An 11,156-nucleotide genomic window follows, 5' to 3' on the forward strand; every position below is an offset into this window, starting at 1 on the left:
ACCTGCGACCACAATCACCCGACCATCTGAAAACCCTAACCTACCACGAACCACCACTTGAAACCCTAATCTCCGTTCACCCGTACCACCTGCAACCTACAACCGGTTACCATCTCTGTGTTCCCCACTGCGAACGGCGGAGACGGGGTGGTGGTTGCAGACTTGGAGACGAGGTGGCGGTTGCAGACTTGGAGACGAGGTGGCGGCCGGAGACGAGGTGGTGACATGCTATGAGGAGGCTGCTGAGAAATGGATTTCTCTTTGTTTTAAAGATAAATGGAATTCTCTAGTTTTAGAGAAATAGAAAGAGAAATAGAAATGAAAAGTGGAAAACAAACAAAAGAAATATTTCTAATTCCATTTCTCCCCAATCAAATCCCTCTACCAAACACCCCCTAATGGTTTAATGAGTTACTGTGGTTGGCGTTTATGTAAGCGCCTTATGTATAACACTTAAAACAAAATGTAAAAGTCCATCATGCGAAGTTCGTAGCATTCTTTTGATTCTGATATAAATATAGCCACACATTAATTTTTGGTATCTAGAATGGTAGAAAAATGATGAAATTCCTAGGACAAGCTAAGTCTTTATATAAGAAACTTTGCATGAAGTCATGAATGGATGGCATCTGATACAAGATATTTTTATTTCTTGTAATCCTAATATCCTGTGTTTTAAATGTACTTGTAAAAGATATTACGTACAATATCCATGTAATATTTGTAATAAGACGTAATCTGCTGACAAATCATTTTAAAGTTGAAAATGTGATGCGTGTATGCATGAGAGCTTTATGGGCGAGGGTAATTAGGTCGATTAACTAAAGCAACTATTTGACGTCTACAATAGCACAATGCATAATAGTATAACAACACCATATTTGCTACCATTTACGAACATAATTTTTTGAGGCACGTAATAGCATGTAACATTCGTTACTTTTCAAACCTGAAAACCTGACGCATTTCAAATTTTCGGTTTTTGTTTATAAATATATATATTATTAATATTCTCAAGTTTCACTTCATGTGACATTCGTCATTTTTGAGTTAGTATTGTGTTCGTTAAACCGACCCGGTTTTTCATTTTAATGTACTCTTGTTCGTCGTTTATCATACCTTCATTTTCTATTCGTATTGAATTCCGAGGATTTACGGTTATCATTTGTCGCTTTCAATTTATTTTGCTCAATTAACGAAAGTTAATGTTTTAAAGATAAAACAATTTGCAAACTGTGCGGGTAAAATATAAAAATATCCAAATTATATAAATTCTATTTCATATGGATTGCACCTCAAAGTTCAAGGACTAAAGAGTAAATATATTTTGAAAACCAATCCGTTTTATTAGTCAAGGTGATCCGTTTAGTTATAAATACAATCATATGTTACATATTTCATATGTAATAGTTTTTCCTAAAGTTATTTAAATATATTAACCATTACTAATATATATATATATATATACACTTTATTCAAATGTCGCATAGATAACATTACTTACGTATAACCAAAGTACATTTTATTATTATTATTTAATTATGTCACATTTTTTTTACTTAGTTAGTTTTAAAAGATGAAGAAAAATACATTCTTACTACATTTAAATCTTGGTCAAAATTCTTTATGATGATAATAAACGTGTTTGAATATAAATTGTAAGTTACAATTTAATTTTTATAATCAATTACAAGTTTTAAATGGCATTCATGACCCATTAAATATTTTGACCAATTTAATACAATTGAAATAACTATAGCTCACTTCACTTATAAATAGAGCTTCATTCCTTCTCATTTCCTCACAACTCAATTTACAAAACATTCTTGTTATTCTCTCATTTTGGTGATTTTCATCTACTTTGATTTATGAAGTTAAACCGTGAAGTTCAAGATTTATTCTTTTATTATCTAAGTTCTTGTTCCGGGTATGTTTTTTTCAGTTTCTGCTTGTTCGGGTCGTTTAGAACTTAATGTTATATTATTTATTTAACATTAGTGTTAGTTCATCAAAAACGATCTTGACTCGCTTATGTATTTATTTGGTTCGGTTTAGTTATTTTATTTATCCAACATTTAAAACTAATTCTTTTCATCTCACTCTCTAAAATATAATACTTTTTACCATGTCAGAAACGAACCCAACCTAAAGTTGAGTCCGGGTCCGACCGGAAATGAACCGAATTCTTTTAAGTCGTCTTTATTATTAAATAAACCAAATAAATTATTAAAAATTATTTTAAATCAAATAAAATCATTTTAACATATATAAATTATTTATAAATTTAAGTTTAACATTTTTCACCTAAAAACTAATGTTCACCTTCATTAAACCCTATAAAATTATTTTATTTTTCCGTTTCGTTAACTATAGCTCGTTACCTTTTTATAAATTGTAAACATAAACATTTTTTCGAGATAAAACTATAGTTAAAATCCGTGATTAGCAAATATTATAATTCCCGTATTAGCGTTAAGTTATTAATAAGAAATTAATTTAAAACGTTAAAACCTGTTAAAGCTTAAAAAAATATTATTATAATATAAAAATGTCATAAAATAATAAAATCTGCATTAAATAATGCTTAACTCCGTTAACAAAATAAATTTAACCTTTTCAATCCCGATAGTTAGACTTTGCTTTTGTTTTAATTATAGTTCGAGAAGTTCAATCGTTTCGGATTTCTTTAACGCATATTCGACCGCTTCGGTTTCGTTATCATGCTTTCGGTTTTCATTGCAAGGTTTATCTTCAATTTCAATGTGAGTTTTTCACCACCCGTTTTTAATATTTTTATTGTTTTGGGGTAGCATATGTATCCATATTAAAATTCAAGTATTGTTACTTCTATTACAAAACTACAATTCATATATGGACTTGTGTGTTACTTGTATTACTTCACAAATATTACTTGCACGAATATTACTTGCACGATTGGGAAGCCTCATTAAGTATGATCATACGCCCCCCTTTGCACTCCGGTCCATTTGTATCGAGTGGAAAATGGCCTCATTATCCGAGTACGTTGATTGCTATCAACTGAAAAGGACCTTACTTGCGCGATTTCCCGAGTACGTTGGTTGTTACCAATTGGAAAGGACTTACTTGTTCGTTTATCACTTGTCTATGAGTTGTATGGTTTTTACGTACGTATTTAAACTGTGGAAGCTCACCAGCTATGTTTGTAGCTGACTTTATTTTATACATATGTTACATGTGTAAAGATACGAGGATGAAAGTTAGAAGACACATAGCAGGCCTATAGGATATTCAAAGAATAACTTATCATTTGTTTATTTATTTGTTACAACTTGTATTATTTGATAAACTTGTGTTACATGAAGATTTAAATGAAATAATGTTATTATGGTCACCTAATAGTGTCACGTGTGATTGAGCAATCTGTACGTCACACTCAGGCGTTTCCGCTTTAGCCGGAGTGTTACATAGCACCATCACCAAAATGGTATAAACAATATCAAATTTGTTATAATACAAAAACCTTCCAAACTTGGACCAAAGTAGCACCATATAAATATGATAACCACATCCTATCTTTTGTAATAAAATTATCATTCGAACCTACGTAAAGATAACAATATAGTGTAAGCATATATAACAGCACCGTTATTCAAAGCATTGTGTTACCCTTAAAAAATTCTTTGGTTCAAATAAAAACTATATCAATATTAAAGACGTCTTAAAGGGAAAAAGTGCTTCATTTTATGGTATAATTTTTAAAATTAATTACGTAATAATCACCAAAAGTCCATCTTCACCCTTACAGCCTTAAGGGGGTGTTTGGTACAGAGAATGGAAAAGGAGAGAAAATAGAAATGGAAATGGAATTATAGAGAAAGAGAATTGGTATGGAGAATGAGAATCATTTCTCTTGTTTGGTACACGAGAAAATAAACAGAGAACTCTTCCATACCCAACCCCACCTCCACCCAACCTGACACCACTCACCACCGCAGCCCCACCACCACAGCACCACCACCACAGCCCCACCACCACCACAGCCCCACACCACCAGCACCACCACCACAGCCCTTTCTTCAACCACAGCCCACCACCACCGGCTGCTGCCACCAAATCCCCTTCTTCAACCACAGTACACAAGAAATTAAAAAGATTCAAATTTTTGGAACATAAGATATAGAAAAAGGAGGCTCAGATCTGTCATCACTGCCTCTTTGGAGATTTTGTGGTGGTGGTTGTGGTGGCGATGATGATGATGATAATCAGAAGCCACCTGCGACCACCGCCGATTTCCACCACCACTGTCACCCACCTGCGACCACAATCACCCGACCATCTGAAAACCCTAACCTACCACGAACCACCACTTGAAACCCTAATCTCCGTTCACCCGTACCACCTGCAACCTACAACCGGTTACCATCTCTGTGTTCACCACTGCGAACGACGGAGACGGGGTGGTGGTTGCAGACTTGGAGACGAGGTGGCGGTTGCAGACTTGGAGACGAGGTGGCGGCCGGAGACGGGGTGGTGGCCGGAGACGAGGTGGTGGCCGGAGACGAGGTGGTGACATGCTATGAGGAGGCTGCTGAGAAATGGATTTCTCTTTGTTTTAAAGAGAAATGGAATTCTCTAGTTTTAGAGAAATAGAAAGAGAAATAGAAATGAAAAGTGGAAAACAAACAAAAGAAATATTTCTAATTCCATTTCTCCCCAATCAAATCCCTCTACCAAACACCCCCTAAGTAACTTCCCTTAATTACAAAATTGTCATTGATTTAATATTAGCCGTTGAACTGATTTGATCAATGTTCTAGTTGTTTCTTGCATTTTAGGTTAATATTATTTTGTTTTCGATATTAGGACGCTCTCTTTCTTTCCCTCTTCCTATTTAAATGCGCGCGCGCGCGCACATATATGTATGTATGTATGTATAGAGAGAGAGGGGGGAGAGAGATAACACAACACATGTTTCATTGTTACATTCATGATTCAAATCCTGTTGTGTAAAACCCCAATCCCGGGAGGCCTTACCGTTGGCAGCATCATAAGCAAATAGTTTAACTAGAATTAATGCAAAAACCATAGCAGCGGAAACTAGTCTAACAATGCGGAAATTAAAACATAATCCGATAAATCAAATAAGTTCAAGTACGGAAAATAAACAGGATAAACGAAATGCCACTCTTTAAACAAACGGATAACTTCTAGTGAAGCCAAGAGGATCCAAATCTTCCGACAAATACCTGAAATCAGTCTGATATATATATATGAAAAAAAACATCAACGTTGCTGACTGAGTTCTAGGTTTTAAAATCATAAATAAGGCTTAAACATTAAACATCATAACATAATTAAATGCACACAACATAGCATATAAATAGTCAGTGCACCAGGTCATAAAGGATCCGTAGTTGCCTCGAACAAGACAAACACCAAGTTGTGACATTGATCGAGGACTTCTTAATTTTCCCCGTGAGAGGACTTCTTAGTTTGCCCCATAAGAGGACTTCTTAGTTGGCCCAACCCGTGCCCGATCTTTTAAAATATGAGCATCGGCTTAACACGTGCGTACAAATCAAGTGTAATTCATTAGAACATATAATTCTTTCTAAAACCATTTCATATATACTTATCATTATAAAATCTCATTTATTATATATATATCAACTCAAAAGAATAGTAAAACATTTAAAATTGGGCTCGTAGAACTCACCTTAACGTGCCACGCAAATTAACTAGAGCTAGAGAAACGAGAGAAACACAACTGTAAAAAGGATTCCATGAGCTAGCCTACAACGTAAATTTGAATTTTTTTTAAAATAGGAAAATTGAAGAGCATAAAATGGTTTTTAGGAGAGAGAAAGATTGTTGATTGAAAATAGAAAATCCGCAATTTGAAATGGCGGATGTCATATTAAACATAGGGCTTGTCAGTTTTTGTCTGGTGACGTGGACGAGAAACATGTGTTCCGCCATTTGAAATGGCGGATCTTGAATATTTTATTCGTGTTACGCCATTTCAAATGGCGGATGTCAGTTTACAGCTGACCGCCAGTCACCTAGCTTACCCCTATGTGTCAAAAATATGTTTTATTGACATCCGCTATTTCAAATGGCAGATGTGAACAGTGGCAGTGCTTTTCTATGACCCACATTCTATGTATTTTATTATATTTCAATGACATCCGCCATTTCAAATGGCGGATGTGAACAGTAATTTCGTACTTGACATGACAACCATTTTATGTATTTAATTATATTTCAATGACATCCACCATCTCAAATGACGAATGTGAACAGTATTATTAATAAGTATTTAATTTTTACAAGCAATCAATCTAGTAATTTATACCCCAACTCGTGACATCTATGATGTAGCTAGCTTGGTAAAATATTCGTTACTAATATACTAATATTAATTGTTTAAAAAACCATATACGAATTTTCTTTTATTAATAAAAATTCTTATAATTAGTATTATTAATAAATATTAATTATTACACCTAGCTTAAAGTATTTTTGACAGACTCTATTTATAATTTGAAGAAATGAGATTTAATAGTACGGTTACTGTTCACACTTGCCATTTGAAATGGCGGATGTCAAGAGGACATCTGCCATTTCAAATGACGGATGTCTATCAAAAATTCTTTAAGATAGGTGTACTAATTAATATTTATTAACAATACTAATTATTAGAATTTTTAATAATAAAAGTAAAAACGTATATGGTCTTTTAAACAATTAATATTAGTATATTAGTAATGAATATTTTGCCAAGCTAGCTATATCATGGATCTCACGAGTTGGGTTATAAATTACTAGATTGATTGCTTTTAAAAATTATTCTGGCATAAGTTTAAAAAAAACGTATTTTTTTAAAGTAAAATAAACTTAAAATGTCCCAATTTCATACTAATAAAAGCTCAACTAAAATTTCACTGTTCACAGCCGTTATTTGAAATGACGGATGTCATTGAAATATAATTAAATACATAGAATAGTTGTCATGTCATATACGAAATTACTGTCCACATCCGCCATTTGAAATGGCGGATGTCATTGAAATATAACAAATACATAGAATGTGGGTCATAGGAAAGTACTGCCACTGTTCACATCCGCCATTTGAAATAGCGGATGTCAATAAAAAATATTTTTGACACATAGAGGTAAGCTAGGTCAGCTGTAAACTGACATCCGCCATTTGAAATGGCGGAACACTAATAAAATATTCAAGATCCGTCATTTCAAATGGTGGAACACATGTTTCTCGTCTACATCACCAGACAAAAACTGACAAGCCCTATGTTTAACATGACATCCGCCATTTCAAATGACGGATCTCCTATTTTCAATCAACAATCTTTCACTCTCCTAAAAACCATTTTATACTCTTCAATTTTCCTATTTTAAAAAAAATTCACGTAAATATACATCTCCATTAATATAACTTTAATGTTTGACTTGCAAATAACATGGTTAACTTTAATGTTTGGCACCCATGAAAATATGCATGGTTTTCTCCAAACTTCACAGTACGTATGATCCATAAAAAGGAGCTAAGGGTTGGCTTGTGATTGCCTTAGCAATACACATACTAGGCCGAACTCAAATCGAACCTCCCACACTTGAGTTTGGGTTCTCGTGCATATACCCTTACCCTTGTGCCTAGTCATAATGCTCAATGGCTAGACCCCATTTGGTTATTGTAAGAGTTGGGTCTAAAATATGGCACCTTAATAGAAAGTGTAATAGCCGGAGATGTCGATCACCACCATTGTGGGGGTCCTCCATGCAAAAAGGGTACGGGCCGAAAATGAACCGACTAGCCAAACTCAACGCGCCACCAAAAAAAATCAGTTTGCATACCTGATTAATGAAGAGGGATTTCCATTGAAATCTTCGAGAAACGCCTACAAGAATGGAATGGAACGAGATCCTACAAGATCATGAGACCAGAAGCATTCAATAACGGCTACATGATCGCTTTTCGCCTTAAGTGGGGTTTAAGATTTTACCCGAAAACGCGAGGAGGTCTATCGATAGTACCGTCCTAGAAAATAGTTCCTACACGTGCATTAGTTCTGTCTCCACTAGACAATAACACATAAAAAAAAATATTGCATAAAGCCTTACTTGATCTTCACCCAAGGCAAGGAGATTGGAGTTTTGCTTGTTTAGAAAGCCGGTTATGCGAGGAAGATGAACACCAGTTGATTTCGTAGAAGGATAAATATGTGATGTTAGTTAGGATAAGGCTTTCCAGTATTCTCCACATGGTCCATAGTTAAGAGTAATTAACAGTTCCTCTTGATTTTGATTAATATGCATGCTATACAAATGACCTTACGTGAAGTAGGGGTGTTAGATGTTGACCACCTGACTGGCCAATTAATGGCTCGTTAGTTTCAGGCAAAATGGTTTATATCTCGGGAGCATCCCTAGTTACTGTTAAAATGTGTAAAACATAGGTAAATACAATACATAAACAAACAATTTAAACATGAAAACAATAACCTAATGTAGTAACGAGAATGCAAATGAACAAATATTGATTGTTTTCATGATGGATGTTTTAAGATAATAAAATAAGAATTTCATTAAAATGTGGAACATACTATCAAAATCATTAGTTATTGTGCTGTTTGACTGAACCTAATGTGTAGTTGATTCATTTTCCATTGATCCTGTTTGATAACAATATGAACAAAGTAGATCAACTAACCATCAAATTAACGGGAATACCTGTTAGTATATTTATTGTGACTGATGATTTACAGTTGAAGCATTCAACAGCTATGGAAAAGAGGAGTTTGTTACTGCAATATTTGGTGTCCACAGCTGATCAAATAGTCTAAGGGTAATTTAGGGATTGCATATGTATGTAAATGTGGTCCACACACTTAATGTGTTAAGCGTATGGAGTCCATTCGCTTAGATTGACTCCATTACGGCTAGTTGGAGCCAATACGCCTAGTGTTTGGCGTATGGATTACTCATTCGCTTGCTAAAGAGCCCATATGCACAAGATGTGAGCATATGGGAAGCCATTAAATATCACCCCATACGTTGGAAGCATCAGCGAATAGGGACATGCCTATAAATAGGCTGATGTTCAACGAATGTGCTTAGAGATCTTGGCCTTATTCTTTAACGAATAACGTTATGTTGTCGGATTCTCTCTAAAATGATAGGCCGCCCAGAGGTGCACATCTAGGTGGATTGAGCTTAACCATATGTATGTATGTATGTATGTATGTATGTATGTATGTATGTATGAATATGTAATCATTCATGATTATCAATGTGAACAATCTTTCGGATCGATATCATTCTATTATGTCTCATTGATCATGATGTATCACAATTGCGACTAGCTCCTGGTTGTAACAGTTTCACAATACATATAAAATGACAGTTTACCTATAATGTGGAAGATAGCAAGAAAAACTAAAAGGTGAGGTTGATAAATGAAGAAAAATCAAGAGTTTTATAATTATCTAAATCTAAGCATGACTATATTTTCAGTTAAGCATCTAGCAATTAATGAATTTGATCTTTCATTAAAATAATATAACTCAATAACATACTGATATACTTAAATAATTGTTAATTCCGTACAAATCAACCAGAAAATGTAAAAGAAATCAGCATTAGCCGGTATATATAATACCGAATTTGATATACCCAAAAAAACAATTGCTAAAACTATAAATAGAGATATACATTTTATGAAATCATGCTATTATGCCACAAAAGGAATGCTTACGATTGAAGACGATATACAAGCATTGAATGAAACTTGAGTTTGCTATTGTAGATTCGACGTATCATCCTGTTGTAAATACCTTCGCATACTAAATTCATGACAACTGAACTCGATTTAAGGCAGCCAAAACTTAGGTTGAATAGTTTATTGGTGAATATTATAATCGAAATAGACATGTTCGATTCGCAAATAATCTGCAATGGAAATTGAATTAGAGACGATGTTGCCTGAAATCTGGGATTGTGAAGACAGGTCGAAGCTTATTCTTGAACGGATGATTTTGTGATAAACAAATCATGTTTACAAAATAAAATCATAGTTGAAACAGTAATAGAATTAATAGTTGCCAAATATAATATAAAAATTGATTACTAATATACCCTTCTATATAATTTAAAGGGAAAATAGAAAGAAAATATTGACCGAATGTAATTACTTCTCGTAATAAGAATACTTTTGAAATGAACCTAAGCCTATATGTGTGTTGGGGGTGGGGGGTGGGGTGTACGATTATTGTAAAAAAAAAAAACAGTGGTTTTATGAGAAGCATAAAAATAGATCTAGGACCTTGAATTTATGATCTAGTTGTTGATATTATTAGTTTCTAAAAAATGTATGGTATCTTATTTATATGGAATAGTATCCTATTTATGTGGTGTGTTTTATTTTAAAGCTTTCTCACTTGTCACAATATAATTGTTTTTATTTAAACCCTTCTCTCTCTCTCTCTATATATATATATGTGTGTGTGTGTGTGTGTGAAAGAGAGAGAGAGAGATTTCAAATGAGAACCACTTTGAATTTTAAGAACTCGAAAAAACTCAACGTAATAATTTTTTTTTTGAATTTTTTTTACATATACGTAATATATGTAGGTTACATATACGTAAAAAAACTACATAAATTTTTACCCACCAAGTCGACTTATTACATATGTGTAATGGACGTTTAAATTTATGTAATCACTGTACATCATTATTCTCTCTCATACTTTAATTTTTTTATAACATTTAATCTCAATCACATAATCTTAATCTATTTAATTAAATGTGTGGTCAAGAATGAAGTTCCTATATATATGTGTGTGTGTGTGTGTGTATGAAATTAACGTGCTAATTATGAGAATCAAGTAGAGTAATTACGTAATTACATCATAGAGTAACTACTCTATGATGTAATTACGTAATTACTCTACTTGTATATAATTACTCTACTTGATTATCACAATTAGCATGTTAATTTCATTTGCATTGGATCCAAACCCTTTCTATATACACACACACATGGCAGGGGATTGTAAGAATTAGTTTTCTAAGAAGCCTAGGAATAGATCGAGCAAAGTAGTTGATGGTTTGGATCTATAGTGTGCCAAAAAACACATGGAGTCCTATTTATATGG

The sequence above is a fragment of the Bidens hawaiensis genome, unplaced genomic scaffold (genome assembly GCF_021521415.1).
Source record: "Bidens hawaiensis isolate Kalapana, Puna unplaced genomic scaffold, B.hawaiensis_p1.1 tig00009285_1, whole genome shotgun sequence".
Lineage (NCBI taxonomy): Eukaryota > Viridiplantae > Streptophyta > Magnoliopsida > Asterales > Asteraceae > Bidens > Bidens hawaiensis.